The sequence below is a fragment of the Poecile atricapillus genome, chromosome 9 (assembly GCF_030490865.1).
Source record: "Poecile atricapillus isolate bPoeAtr1 chromosome 9, bPoeAtr1.hap1, whole genome shotgun sequence".
NCBI lineage: Eukaryota > Metazoa > Chordata > Aves > Passeriformes > Paridae > Poecile > Poecile atricapillus.
The window spans coordinates 11,625,650-11,641,117 of record NC_081257.1 but is presented as its reverse complement, the minus strand read 5'-3'; the positions used below and the strand labels follow the sequence as shown (position 1 = coordinate 11,641,117).

General features: G+C 37.9%; 1 protein-coding gene across 1 annotated transcript in view; it reads left to right on the top strand.

Moving 5' to 3' along the window:
* Window positions 1–15,468, top strand: part of ERC2 (ELKS/RAB6-interacting/CAST family member 2) — a 395,998-nt gene that overhangs the window by 81,681 nt on the left and 298,849 nt on the right. The gene's annotated exons all lie outside the window — the stretch shown is intronic.

The window sequence follows — 15,468 nt, the reverse complement described above, 5'->3', positions numbered from 1 at the left end:
ATAACTCAAAGCAATTTAAATGCCAATGTATTTGATGTATATATAATTTTGGTAGTACACCAGCTCTCATTCTAGAACTTTTTTAGAATTGCTAATGATTGCCTTTTAAGGAAATGTTTGTGCCTAATTCTCATAGGCTTCAATGGGGGGAAGTGGACCTTAATGACTTGATTGTTGTGATATCATGACCTGTTTCCTCATCTGTTCGGTGTCTGAGCTGCTCTTTTGGTTGCTCTGGTTGGTGCTTCTTCTGTGTATTTCTGTTCTGAAGGGTGAAGCTACTGATGTAGTTTTAAGGGATCTGCTAAAAGGTGCACATTATTGATTTCTGCTTATTTTTTTCAAGTGCAGTCAACATGTACTTTAAAATATGAATAATTTCATTCTTTAAATAGAGCAGTGCACTAATTATTTATTTATCTACAAAATCAGACCATAAAAATACGAGTAATGGAATACCCATTTGAGATGGTTGTCACATGTAAATCCAGTGTTTAAAATGTTCATTAACTATTTTCCTGGTGTTTTAAAAAACTTCATAGGCTTGGAGCACACAATACTGATTAGATTGATTGCTATTAAAGCATCTTGATTTTATTTGTAATGTGTTTGCTTCCTTCAGGAAACAAATACCTGTGGCATTTAGTTGTACAGTGTAAATGGTTTCTATTCAGAGAAGTATATTATTTAAGGTATACAGGGATCTTGTAGAATGTTTCAAATGTTTGGCTAGTAAAACTCTAGGGAAAAAAATGGCTTAAATTCATCCTTCTTGTAGAAGCAGGAAATAAATATTTCTAAGATTCTGGTCATCCCTTTTTGCTGTATGTCTTGTGCTCTGCATGCTAAGAAGATACAGATGAAATCTGGAATTTCTAGCTTGTTTTTAATGGGCCAACCAGCATATGTATATAATACAAAATAATCATAACAGAACAAGGATAAAACTCCAGCAATGTCCATGACCTCAGTTTAGCATTTGAGTAGGAAAGATTGTGTATGTTAAATCCTGTGCTGTGCAAACCTGTCGCACTGCTGAGGACGGTGATGAATTCCACTGGTTCTCCATCGACTTGACTTCCTAATCCCTTATCAGGGTTTGTATTCAGCGTGTTACAATCTTCCTGCTGGCTGATGGGCCAAAGATGTTACAAAGAACTGAATTACAGTGTTCTTGATGAAGGGCTGCTGGGATTGTGCAGTCCTGATGGAGAAACAATTGTCTTCTGCCAGGCATCTAATTCCTCTTCTCAGTTTCTGCACATGGCTGTTGAGCTTGAACCTTTTACATGATCAGGCCTAGACTGTGCTGTGGTAGCAATCCAGCAGTGCTTCTAGACACAGCAGGTCTGGTTTTCTGCGAATTGGGAAAAGATTTTGGTTGCTTAGAGCAGCTGTATCATCTATCTCCAGGCTTCAGGTCCTATCTAAAGGGAGGGCAGTGGCTTCCAGCAGCAGATGGGAAAGCAGCTGCAGGGGGATGCAGGGCAAATGGCAGCCCTCCAGCAGGTGGAAGTCATTAGGGAAGGAATTTTGTACTGTACAAGCTATTGTTGTTGGTCATTCCCAGATCAGGAAAGCTAATAACATTTGGGCCTGCATTAAGCCACACTTCTTCCTTCCTGCGTGTCTACATTGTCTCTTTTTAGAATAGTTTTTGTACAATTTTGTGTCCTGAAGCATGTTTATAACTTGCCTTGAAGTGCTTCTTTCTGGAGGTGAAAGTAACCATCAAAAGGCAGTTCTAATCCTGTGCTGAGTAAGGTATTCAAAGTTGCAGTGTCAACTTCCTGCCTAAATAGGATTACTTTGTAATCACCTTGTTGTAATTAAATTAGCATAGTAAATCCTGTAATAAAAGAAATCCTCCACAGGCTCTCAGTTATTTCATAAAGAAGCCTTTTATTATTATTTAGCTTAATGATACTCTGCAGGTTATCCTCAGGTTTTGCTGAAGCAGTTGTGTATGATGGAGTGGGATGTGGTTCACAGAATCATGTAAAGGTTCAGGGTGGAAGGGAGCTCTGGAGCTCACCTGGTCCAACATCCCTGCTCGAGCAGGGCCACCTAGAGTCCGCTGTCCAGGACCATATCCAGATGTCTCTTGGATATCTCAAGGCATCACAACCTCTTTGGTTGTTGGATTCTACAACCTCTTTGGGCCACGTGGATCAGTGTGAGTGCTTCCAATGTTCAGAGGGAACCCCCTGTGTTTCACTTTGTGCCCATTGCATCTTGTCCTCTCACTGGGCACCACTGAAGAGTCTGGTTCCATCTTTACAGCCTTCCTTCAGACATTTATACACAGTGATAAGACGCCCTCATCACTTTTCTAGGCTAAACAGTTCAGCTCTCTCAGGCTTTTGTCATATGAGAGATGCTTCGATGCTTTAATAAAGCCCTTAATTAATCCTTTAGTTTCTTTATGGCCTTTCCCTGGGCTGTCTCCAGTATGCCCAGAACTGGACGTGGTATCTGAGGTGTGGCCTGAGCAATGATGATAGAGGAGAGGGATCACCTCCCTAAACCTTCTGGCAGTACCCTTCCTAATGAGCCCAGGGTGCTGTTAGTGTGTCCCTGCAGGGCCACATTGCTGGTGTTCACCATCGTGACCACCAGGACCCCAAGGTCCTTTTCTGCAAAGCTGCTTTCCAGCTGAGTGGAGTCCAGCATGTGCAGGTGCTCGCTGTTGTTCCTTTCCTGGTTCAGGACTTTACATTTCCTTTCCCTGAACTCCATGAGGATCATGTCAGCACATTTCTCCACTTTGTCAAGGTCCCTCTGAACAGCAGCAAGACCCTCTGGTGTCTCAGCTGCCCTTTTCATGTTTTTCCCACAGCACACTTGCAAAGACTGCACCCTACCCCATCATCCAGATCATTAATGAAGCCATGGGACTGGATGCATTATTAACCCCTGGGATGCAATACTGGTCCTGCTGGAGTGTCCTGATCCCACTTGATAGCCAGCCCTCCACCTACCTGCATGGTTCTCACAAGCCAGGTCTGATGGGGCATGAGGCTGTGAAGGAATATGTTAATATTAATGACAGGTTTTCCGTAGTTCATGTGGCCCTGGAAGTTCATTTGTTTCCCTCTATTTATTGCCAGATTCTACCAGTGTTTGTTATTCAGTAGAATGGATTATTTTGGGGTATAATTTCATGTTTGGAATTTTCATAATGTCTTAGCACAATTAGCTTAGAAAAGATTACTGCTTTAAAAGTGTAGTTAAAGTTTGAGCTCTAGCTTACACAGCTGGTTTCAACAGTAAGAAATGAAGTGTAAGCAGAGTTATTATGATCTTCATCCCGAAGAATACTGACTACTATTGAGGCATGACTAGCAGATTTAGTTGGCTTACATGTGTTATACCAAATCTTCAGAAATAAGAGGGCACTTGAATTTTTTTGATGAATTTTTGATCAGGTTTCAGGTGCAATGGCACTTTGTGATATAATGTGATAAGGTTTAAACCATTGGTAAACAAGCCTAGAATCTAAACACAATGTTCTTTTGGCACTGTGTATCTGTTGTCCCAGTGATGTCAGTGTTTTGTTTTGATTTAAATATGTTTAGTTGACTTAAAAAGCTATCACTTGAAGTTTTTATTGACAGCTGAAACAAAAAGAAATAAACCCTGTACAGCAGTAACTATCACGGTGGCCAGAGTTGGGAGGTCTGAGAATGGTTTACTGCCAGTAGGAAAATGTTTGGAAGCAGTGCTTAGAAGGTTCACCACCTCTGCTACGTGCATTTCATTTTGTTCCATTTTTAAGGTTATATATGATAATAGTGCCAAACTATGCAAACTTTTCCTACCCTAATGTATATACCCTTTATTTTGATTATCTCTTTATTAATGATGTGAAACTCTGAGGTCAGATAAAAATGAGCCAATGTAAGGCTAGTCCAGCTATAGAAAACTGAAAATGTCACTGTGCTCCATAGAGAATTGTTGAAAGGGAGAATACAACACTTGATGAGGTTTTCCCTGCTGTGTGAAAAAACTGTTAAAAGCTGTTAATTTTTAAATGAAGTCTTGTAGTGTTACTGCAGAAGGAAAGAAGTTAGAGTGAATGATCCTTTTCAATTATTTAAAAATATTAAACTCTGCCATTTGTATACTTTAAAAAGTGGCAGACAGTACAGTTTGATTCTTTTTTGTGCATATTTGCAGTGACTGGCGCTCAACTACTGCACTTAGCATCAGGAAAACAGCTTATTATAGATTGATGCAAATAAATTCAACTCAGCTGGGTAGCTCACTGGAGAAAAACATTTGTTTCATAAGCATTTCTGACACAAACATACTTTAGCACTTAGTGTATCATTGCTTTAGATAACACACCTGCAAACTGGCAGGTGTGCTGTTTGAAGGTTAATGAACTGTGAAATAAGTAAAATGTCTACAAAGAAGTTTTGTAAATAGTGAGCATAGTCCTGTCAATGGAAAGAATGGATTAGAAAAATAGGTAAAGTCTGTACTGTAACTGAATACTGATGTGTTCAGCATACACATATTAATAAAGAAATCCTAATAAAAATGAAGAGGAAGGGTGATTATAGCAGTTATTTATTGCAATCTGCTCTTTTGTTTAAACAAATCTGTTTATAGAGAAGGGTTGTGAAATGATTGACTTCTTGGCAGTTCTTAGTTTGCATAAAGAGCAAATAAAAGCAGACAGCACAAAATACTTGGAACAAGACAAAAAAAAGCTTTATTTTTCTTTCTATTACAATGTTGATATTTGATATTTCTTGAAATGCAAATCTGCTTTCAATTTTACAGCAATAATGGTATAACTACGGTTATTTCACTCTCACATTTTTATTTTTCTAAGTAAGAGTTTTACTTTGAAATTGTGTTTTTCTATTGTTTTGTGATTTTTCTTGTTTCAAATCAGGCTGGGCCAGATCTTTCAGTGTGGTCTCTTTGCTGTGCTGCCAGGGCATTGTTCTGGTAGATGTGCTGTGCGTGCGAAGGGAGGATCACCCACGGCACAAAGCACCGACCTGGACACCCGGCTGCCATTTGCTCTCTGTCCCTCTGCAGATGTCCACTGCCTTCTTGACAAAGGCTTCCATATTTCAAGCAGCAGCTTTGGCTCAGGTGGAACGTGCCAGACATTTCAGGTTCTGTGCAGCACTCATGTTTTGTAGGCCCTATGTTCAGAACTGGAGAGAGGAGCGTGGTGGCAGAGCAGTAAATTCAGAGTTAAGCTGAAAGAACATCTATGCTATATCTGAACAGAAGTAAACTGTGGAGCAAAGGTGGGAGGGTTTTAATTTGTTATTTTGTCTCTTGGTGTCTATCCACCTATTGGATTCCAAAGTCTGTTCAGAGGCACATCAAATGGCCTGGTCTGATTTCAGGGATCTCTGTGCTTTGAGCAGCAGGTTGCACCTGTGACCTCCTGAGACCCATTCCAGTGACTTTATGGTATTACAAATGAAGCTCTCTCAAATACCTGATAGGTATTGCACACACAACCCCATCCCCCTCGACTGAATTTATTCTTAATTATTGCTTTGAATATTCTTTCTTTCTTATGGAGACACCATTATTTTCATTTCAAAGAAACTGAAATAGAATTTCCTGTGAGCAAGGCGACTGAAAGAGTAGGGAGTTCCATTTGCAGGGTCTGTGGAAAGTAGTTCCCAGAGGCAGGAAAACGGTGTTAAAAAGAAAATGGGAAGGTAGAAAGAATGGGCTGTATATTCAGTATGTAAAGACTTTTTGCACGTTATTTGGGACAAATAGTTTGATGATTGTTAGATTTACCTTGCTGTCAAAACACTTCTCATTTTCATCTATTTTAGTGAATTAAAATGAAAATTCCCTCCTGCCCACCACCCCGGTTCTTAGTTCTAAAGAAAATTACCTTGTTGCCATTGAAAACAATATTCAGTTGGACAGCTTTAATGGGCTTTTATAACCAAGCAAAATTTACTCAGATAAGATAAGTCACTAGTTAATGGAAATGATTAGAAAAATATTAGTACTGTTAGCTACTAATTTAAATTATTTGCTCTAACTGGAGATGTTTGAAGAGGAACTTGGGTAGTATTACTTCAGAAATGATTCATTGTATACCCTAAATAGTGCTTAAATTGTGGTTGATCTAAAGGGGCCTAGTTATGATCCTGGTGTACTGGCACCCTATACAAGAAATGGAAAAAAAAAATACACTTCAAAACAGCATTGAAATTTCACTAGGTAGATGCAAACCCAAGGGGAATGCAGAAATGCTGTAATTAGCAGAATAAGCAGTAGATGTAACAATAACCTGTCTGAAACAGTTAACGATGTTTTACACATATTGCTATAGTGATGAAGTGCGTGGAGAAGTTACTGAAGTATTTTTGCATGTTTTTGGGTTTTCTTAAGAGACAGCTGGGGAGAAAAGGCTAGAGCCAGTTGGACTTTCTAAATTCATTATTTCCTTTTTCAGGATGTCCTCTTTCTAACACAGGTGACAGTCCTTAACTCACAATTGCTCAAATGGTAGGAGGTGCAAAGATAGATTCTCAGCGTTCCTCTGTCTCTGCTGAGGAAAAAAACCCATGCTTACAACAGAAGCAGAGTTTAAATAGGAGTATGGTACATCTGGAATGAAAAAGCTTCTGCAGCTGTGGTCATCCAGAAATCTTTAGAGATGCTTATACTGACAGTAGACCCCATATGGCTTTTTGATTATTTTCTTGGTAGGATTCTGAATAATATTTTCCTTTATGGCTATGTGATGTGGATTGTTTGTTTCCTTCCTTTTCCCCTTGTTTAACTTTTAGAAGGAAAGAATTTTCTAGTTCTTGATATCACAGTGGACAATGAAAGTATAAGGATCTGAGCTTCTAAAAGATCAGTGATTTCAGAGGTAATCTGCTAATATTTAGAGAAATGTTCAAATAAGATCAGCTTGGGCAAACAGAACTTATACACTTCATGTCCCAAGTGATAACATGATATAATTACATAGTATTTTACATTTCTCTAATTTTTTCCACACTTAAAATCAAGTAATACAGTCTGTGAAATTTTTTGGAAGATTTGTCGTTGTTATAGGTAAAAAGTATTTACAAATTATCACTTGCAAAAGAAACAGCAGCTGCATTTTCTCTGGAATAGTTTAATTCTACCATTACTTCGTATGTTTTCAGCTAGCTGATGTGATAAACTTAATGGAATTCCAGTTTTGAGGCTTCCATTTTTGTTTTCTTTCCATTTAAGTCTAAGCTGCTTTTTGATTTCACGAATTGGATGGAATAGAAACCCAGACAGAAATGCTCTAGTTCGTTTAGACAAGCAAAGGATAACACAAGTTTGGCAAAGGCTGTCTTTCTGAAATACATTTGGTGTTTCTCAGCTCTACCCTGCTAAGTCATGGCACTTAAGTTGTGTAGCCTTAAGGCTTTAGTAAATAAAGACCTTGAGGGCTGTTGGCTGGCACAGACATGTGGGAACAATCATCTTGGTTTCAAGTTGTTGCAGGGAGGAATTGCAGTTGTGCACACAGAGCCATGAAAACAGTGGCCTGACACTTAAAAAGGAACTGGGCTAAACAACTGCTGTGCGTGATAGCACCTAGTTAAAAAGAATGTCCTTGGAGCAAAAATTTTAAAGATATGTAGTTATTGAGATGGCTCTGAATTGAATTCAATTAAAACACAAAATGCTCTCAAATGCAGGGTGCTAATTAACATAGGTTTGACTTGAAAAAGTGCTTGTAAAAAAGATATGAAATCATCCGCCTCCTTTGAAATCTTAAATAATGGAAGTGGTTAATGGTGTTAGTAAACTTTTCAGTTAGATGACTGTGCCACAGTTCTCCATTTGTTTGATTCTTTGATCTTTTCCTGGGATTTTTTAAAAATATGGCATTATAACTTAGCTCTTCAAACAAATCCTTCACTTTTGCCTTTCCTACAGGAACACACACTTTCTCCTTGCTAACATTAAATGATTTCTATGCCATAAAATTTGCAATGCAGTAAACTCTTTGCTACAGATCTGTCTCTGTTTTTGAAGTTCTTGTTCCCAGTAACTGGGAATGTTTCTAGTTTTACAGAAGAAACTGTGTAAGCTAGAAAAAATGAGAGCTTACAGAAGTGGAAAAAAAGAAATGGTTTAAGAATACAAACAAATATTTCTGATACATTTGAAGAAATAAGTTACAAAACAAGGAAACAAGAGGACATTTTTGTCAAGTGTTAAGAATAAATCTAAAGAAGAAAGCGAGGCATTCTACAAAATCAGCGGGAAATGAGTGAAAAAAGAGCATGAAATTGTGGAGGGGGGTTGTAGAAGATGCTGTTACATAAGAGCACTGGGACAGGAAAATCTGTGCTCATATATAGAGCTGCTTAAACAATGTCTGAATCAGGGAAGTTCTGTTTAAATTTATGTTAGAAATGTGTTTAAGTATTGTAAAACTAAGACCTAACAAGATAAAATCAGGGATTTGCAAATCAAGTATTTAGAGTTTTGAAAATGTTGGTATGTGTCAAGTTGGATTGAGAAGTAGATTAGAAGAGGGAATAAACGGATAAGGATGCTTTGGTTTCTGTTACTGCAATGTTCATCTGGCTGCCTGTTTTAGCATAAGAGATTAGACTGTGTTTGAGAGACCAGACTGTATTTGTAGAGGCAAATCTTAATTCTGATATTTTGTAATGTGTGGTATTGGTTCTTCCTCACCCTCGTTGATTTATAATTTTCCTTTAAAAAAGGTTGATTTTGGAGATTTTCATAAAGGGCTCGTGAACCACTATTGCCTTTACTGGATTCTCTTTTTCTTCTGTCTTTCAGTGGAAGTAAGTTTGATACAAGCAAGGTGCATGTCAGACACTGTTACCAGGGCTGGCTGGAAATAGGCTGGAGCAATTCTGCAAGCACTGCTTTTATGAGGACTCATTTAGTTCTTATGTCGTTTTGCTTTTGTTTTTCAAATTCTTCCTCAGGTCAAACAAGCATAACAGCTGTTTCTTATCTGTAAAGACTGCCTTCTTCCAGCTGCCCTGTGCTGTGAGATCAGGCACAAGATCTGTCCAGGATGGGAAAGACTGAGGAGTATGTAAATAAAAACAGTTCAGGCTCACATTCACTGCATGCTTATTTTCCCCTTTCAACTCTTTAAACAAGTTCCAAGAAAATACTTAAAATACTTTCCATTAGTAAATTAGTTTTACACTGTATCACTTACTCATTGTTCTGAACGTTGTTGGAGCAACACTAATTTGCATTCTGGAAAAGATTATAATATTTATAAATACTGTAGAGTCTTCCTATAATTCCTAATTGAAATTAAAATCAGTATCTATTATATCTGCCTATTTGTACATATACCTAATCTTTTGCATAGTATATTGCAATACATGCATAATATTTTCCTGTTTTCCAAATATAGGTACTATTTGTGGTTGAAGTTAAATTGCTACATTTTTGTGGCAAGACCAGAGAAAGTGACTTTCTGTTCCAAAATATTTAGTGTTTTTCTGTAGTAAGTTTGGTGGAACATTGTCATTGAAATACTCTGCATGGAGGACACAAATGTTGCCTTAAAACTTAGGAGAAATAATAAAATAAGAAAATTGTCAATAAATAGCAATAGGAATTGCTAAGTTTCTTTTTTCTTTTCTCTCTACAAGAAATGTTCATGAAGTCACTGTGCCCTATCCAGGGTAGCAGAAGAGATTCTTTGGTCAGGGGCTTGCATGGACGAAGGAATACTGCTGGAAAGAGTCGTACTGGAGACTCATCTTTCAGCTTTAAATTTAGATAAATACCAAAATCATGTAAAAAAAAAGCAGAGGAAAGGCAAGGCAAGAAGCTTGGCAAGGCAGGAAACTGTAGAGGAAAGTGTGCTCAGGTATATTTGAGCTCCAGATTGCACTTCACTGATCTTTTGCATGTTTCAACTCTAAAATGTAACGTAGTGCACAGTTGTAAATGGAGTATCTCTTACACTGAATTTCAAACAGAACATGTATTTTTGTGTCATGGTTCCACATTCTTTTCTATCATTGAATATCTATAGCTAAATTTCTGTGTTTTATGTCAGGAGCGATAAAGTTCCTGAGATGAGAATGTGTGGGAATAAAAGATGGAAATCTTAATTTTCCCCAATACCTAGTCAGTTCCATATTACTGGAATACAGTAAAGCAATCTTTTCTTTTACTATTAATTTAATTTTTTAGTCAAGTGTAAATTTCATTTCACTCTTTCACATTTCACAGCCAAAAAAATTCCATTTTCTTCGTTCATAGGCACAGGTAATTACTAAGATATTTCATTGTAGAGCTGTTTAATCTTTCTGCATGTATGATACAAGAGAAAATTTGTTTCCTCTTACTAAATAATATATTTATGTTTGTTTTAGGCCAGTTTTATCTTTCCTTGACTCAGGTGCTGGTTGACCTGTCAGTAGAAGCACTGGTTTGGTTCCTTGTTTATTTTGAAATGTTGCCAGAAGTTGGGGGGAAAGGGAGGAGGGGAAGAGAAGTTTCCTTTATTTTATCCCATTTTAGGATTTTATGCATGATTTCATAACGTTGGGGTAAATACAATAGTACATATTTAATACAGCTTGTAGTTTTATGTTTGCAACAGACTGGAAACAATTGACAGTACTTTTCTTAAGCATAATCAAAAACATAATGAAGTTTATTCTGCCAAGTGTCAGGCCACAAATAAAGACAGGCACATGTGTGGTCAACCTGCCCTCCATTTCTAGAAAACTGCCATTGGACCAAATAAACTCATTTTAAATCAGGCAGGAAATCTTTGCCAGACTTGACCTGGACTCGTGTGCGTTGGTGACTCATGGTTCTGCCCAGCCCTGCAGCTGAGTTGGCTTCTGAGCCAAACAAAAGTCCAGCTCTCTCTGCTCTGAGGTGCCAGTGGCCTCTGTTACCTTTTTGTCTTCCAGGGTGATTCTGTGTTCCAGCAGTCTGGCAGCAGGCTCCACTCTGTGCCACCTTCTGTCATAAATTTTGAAGCATGCTGTCACATACTTAGTGAGAGGATAAGCTTAAATGATATATTATTTTCCTGGACAAAGAATGCTTTCAGGAATTGTTCAAAATAGAGGAAGATGCTTTGCTATCGTGCATTTTTATAAATGATCAATTTTGTATAATTGAAATCAGCTTTTGTACTTCTCTAATTATGAAGCTAAATGAAAACGAATTACATGGGGGGTGGGAGCAGGCACAAGTGTCTGGGAGGAATAGGGAGACCCTCTCTGAGAATCAGGTTTAGGGTTAAGAAAGACAAAGCCCATCTGGACTTGAATGCAACAGGAGACAGAAAGGACAAGAAAGGTTTCTACAGGTAGAGCAATAGGAGAAGACTAAGGAAAATATGGATGATGAATGGGAGGGGAGATCTGATCCTAAAGGAGATGGAGACAGTCTAGGTACTGAATGCCTTGTTCACCTTGATCATTACTGGAAAGATCAACCTTCAGCAATCCCAGGTCTCTGAAATCACTACAGAAGTCCAGTGCCAGGTAAACTTATCCTCGATGGAGGAGGATCAACTCAGGGGATATTTGGGGAAACTAGACACATACACGTCCCTTGGTCTTGCTGGAATGCACCTGCAAGGGCTGAAGGCATCGTGTGAATTACCCTTGGAAAGTCATGGAACTGGGAGAAAGCTAATGTCTTACAGAAGACAAGAAGGATGATCCAGGAAACTACACTGATTACATTGATCCCTGGAAAGGTTGTAGTAAAGAAAGAATAATGCTGGAAGCCATTTCCAGATATATGACAGACAAGAAAGTGATTTCTAATAACTAGCAAGGATTTATGAATTTCTGAGTAGCTTGATTTGAAATCTTTTCCCCTGTGTTTATGTTCGTTGGATAATTCTTAAGCATTTTTTGTTATAGTATTTATCTTTTGCAGTTACTGACAAACTCTCTTTTTTCAATAATCCTTTCTGTAGTGGTTCTAATAGCTTTTAGGCAACTAGAGGTCTTGAGATATCATCTTTGTTCAACTTCATTGTGTAAAGGATAGTAAAAGCTCAGGTACACAATAAATCCTTACCACTTACCTTATGAACAAAATTACAATGATTACAGAAATTACAGGATAGCTGGAATTCTGGGACCTTCTAACTCTCTCTTCTGTGTGCATTTCATACTCAATTCACCCAGTTGCTGTGTGCCCATGGGGAAATCCTCAGAGAGAATTTGGCTGTGGGTGCTTCACAGGGTGGTGTCAGATTTGGTTAGAGGTTGTCTAGCCCAAGCTTCTGATCTAAGCAGGTTTTGGTTATTGCAGGCTGCTCAGGATGGCATCCAGCCACGTTTTGGATACCTCAGGGATGCATTTTCCGTAACCTATTTAGACCTGTTGCAGTAGTTGACCAAGCTGGTGGTTAAAAAAAACCAAAACCAAACCAAAAATACATTTTCCTTATGTCAGGGTGGAATTTCCATGTTCCATTTGTCTCACCTGTGCCTCGTGCTCTGTTGAGAAGGGTCTGGCTCTGCCTTCTCATACCCTTCCACTCGGTAACTGCTGAAGACAGCACTGAGATCTCACTGTGGCTCTTCTGTCAGGGTGCACAGAGCTGGTGCTCTGCAGGTACATTCTGTGTGTCAGTTCCTGACCATCCAGTTGGGACCTTCAGCTGGACTCCCACCAAGTCTGAGCTGAGCTCTGTGTTCCAGAGACTGGCTCCACATCCCCAAGGCATGTGCTGCCTGTTCCAGTTAGCTGGCTTTGTTTCCTGCTGGCTTAGCTGTTGTGAGGAATCTTGTGTTCTGATGCATAATCAAAAGAAGCATTTCTAGAGCATGAGTTTGGAGGGGCAATGTGTTATTAATTCCAATAGTTATTATTAGTCATACATAAGTCCAAGAACTATTATCCACTTACTGTTCGAAGAGAAACACTTTGATGAAAAGCTTATCTTAACATTTGATATAGTATTTAACAGTTCAGCATATTAAAAAAATCCCCAACATAGTAGTCTGTCAATAAAAATAGAACCTTTCCTATCCCAAGAAAATCCTTGTGGCAGCTATAGCACAAATATAATTGGGAAATTATCTTTCTTCACAAAGGTAGATGTAGTTTTTATGATTTGAAGATGAGGGTATGTTTTTCAAGCCCTGTCTTGGGCAGCTGCAGGGTTACTGCTTGATGGGTTTTGTTGACCTTGTTGTATTTTCCTTGTTTGCTTCTGTTGGAACAGTGAGCAAATGGTTTTGGTGAGCAGCTTCTCAAAAAGATCATGTAAAGAAGCTGTGGCAGCAGTTTATGTCAGTCTGATAACACCTGCTGTCACCTGGCTTCACCCCTGCATGGAGGAGAGAGATCCAGGGCAGGGTGATGTGGTTCTCTGCTTCCATCTCCAGTTACTGCACTGAGCCCCATAACCATCCCAAAGGGCACAGGAATAAGGACATGGCATATTTTGAAATTCAGAGCCTCTCTTTATTTATTTCATTATTTTTGAGCTGGCTGAAAAGTGCAGTCACATGCGCATGGGGTTTGGCCAAATGGGTAAGAATCAAACACAGAGATTTCAGATCTGTAATGTTGGATTTTGCCCATCTAGGAAAGAGTTCTTGCATGGTTGTTATGGTTTTGTGGGTTTAAAATATAGTGGCAAGAGTGCAAAATTTAAAAATATAAACTATCATCATTTAAAATGTCAAATGCAGCAGCTGAGAGAGAATTCAGGATGGCAGCTGTGATGTGCCATATTGATAAATCAAAAAAATAAATTGAAAACACATGATCTCAATAATGTAATCCAGATTATGTACTAGAGGGTAACAGTTGTGCATTTTCAGTGCTAGAAGTTTACTTTGCCTTTGACCCGGTGCCTTGATGTGCACTTAAGGTACAGTGTTGCTGCAGTGGGATGAGCCATTTTTGTGCTCAAGTGGTACAAACAAGCCAAGTTTCTATTCAAGTGAAACTTAAAGTTTGATTTGTAGTGTAAAACTATAAATATGCTTATTCCATAAGAATTATATTTTCTTTCCTTTGTTGCATAAGATGCAGAGAGGACTTTAAGGTATCGAAATTTGAGTGTGGGGGAGGTACTTTGTTAAAGTCTTAGAGTGAGTGTGAGAGCATTTTTACACAAGTGATGAGAACCTCCTGGACATGATTGACTTAAATTAGCTTGATTGGTTTTTATCAATTGCAGCTGCACTATTTAGCATAAAAATGCAAAACATCCAAAAATCATTTGCCTTGCAGTGTAGTAGGAAGATGGTTTTAGTTAGTCTTTAAGATGTTTCAAATGTTTATTCTACACAGATTCTCTGAGAATAGATCCAGCACATATCCAGTTACAGAGAATTAGTAAAGATATTGTAAACCTCGAGAAAATTAATTAAGGAAAATATGCTGCTTTATGAATTGCGTATTAAGAATTTTGGTTTTTTCTTTTACTTTAACTGTGTTATTAAGTCAAACAGTTCAAAGATATTTGTTGTAGTGTCATAATCAGGCACCTGCTGTTAAAAGCTAAAAGAGAAAGACTGGAACTTTTGTGTCATGTACAATTGTCTGACTTGCTCTCTCAACCAGTGTCATGCTTGAGAGAAATCCTGAATAAATTTCTTTCTAAATAAGACAAGAAATTTTTTGCCAGTGTTGAGGGTTGCAACTCAGTGTTGAAAACTTGACCAGGGAAAGGCTGCTACTGTTATTTAAAGGCTGTATTCTGTACATTGAGTTTTGATATATGATGCACATTTTCCTTTTTGTAGAGCTGTACTTGCAAACTCCTGATCCTGCCTTTGTTTCAAAGTTTCCTCTTTTTCAGTGGCTTAATGATTTTTATAGCATGTGACCTTAAGGCTAATTAAGGGCATCTGTGTGTTCCTTGGATTCTTAATGTTTTCTAACTCGTAGGAAAAATATGAATATATAAAAGCTTGCATAATTTACTATTATTAATTATAGCCAGCAGTTGTGCTGAAAAAGAGCTCTTATTCATACGTGAAATAATAGATTATGTTAAAGAGTGAAATTACCTGAAGTTAATATTTTTCACACTTTTAAGTGTTTCTCATACAGGAGGCCTGTTAAGGTCAAAACATTTTATTATTCCTAGATTTATTTACTCTTACGTGTTCCTAGGATAATGATGCCAATTTAAATCTTTAGACAGATACTTGGAATCAAGATGTAGAGAACAGAAAACCATGCAGTTAAGAGCATACTTAGTGGTATAATTTCAGTGGCTAAAGAAATTAAATATTTATACATATATGTATATAAAATTTATAAATTTGTACATATATGTAAAGAAATCACAAGAAAGTATGGAGACTGTTTTATTTTATCCCTGTGCTATCAATTTTATACCTGGTTGACACTGAAAATCACATCTATATATATAATTCACTAAATAATTTTTTTAGTCCTCTGTTAGGTCTTGCAGTCCAGTAGAGGGATGAATGAGGCTAGAAGATTATATTTCTTCTT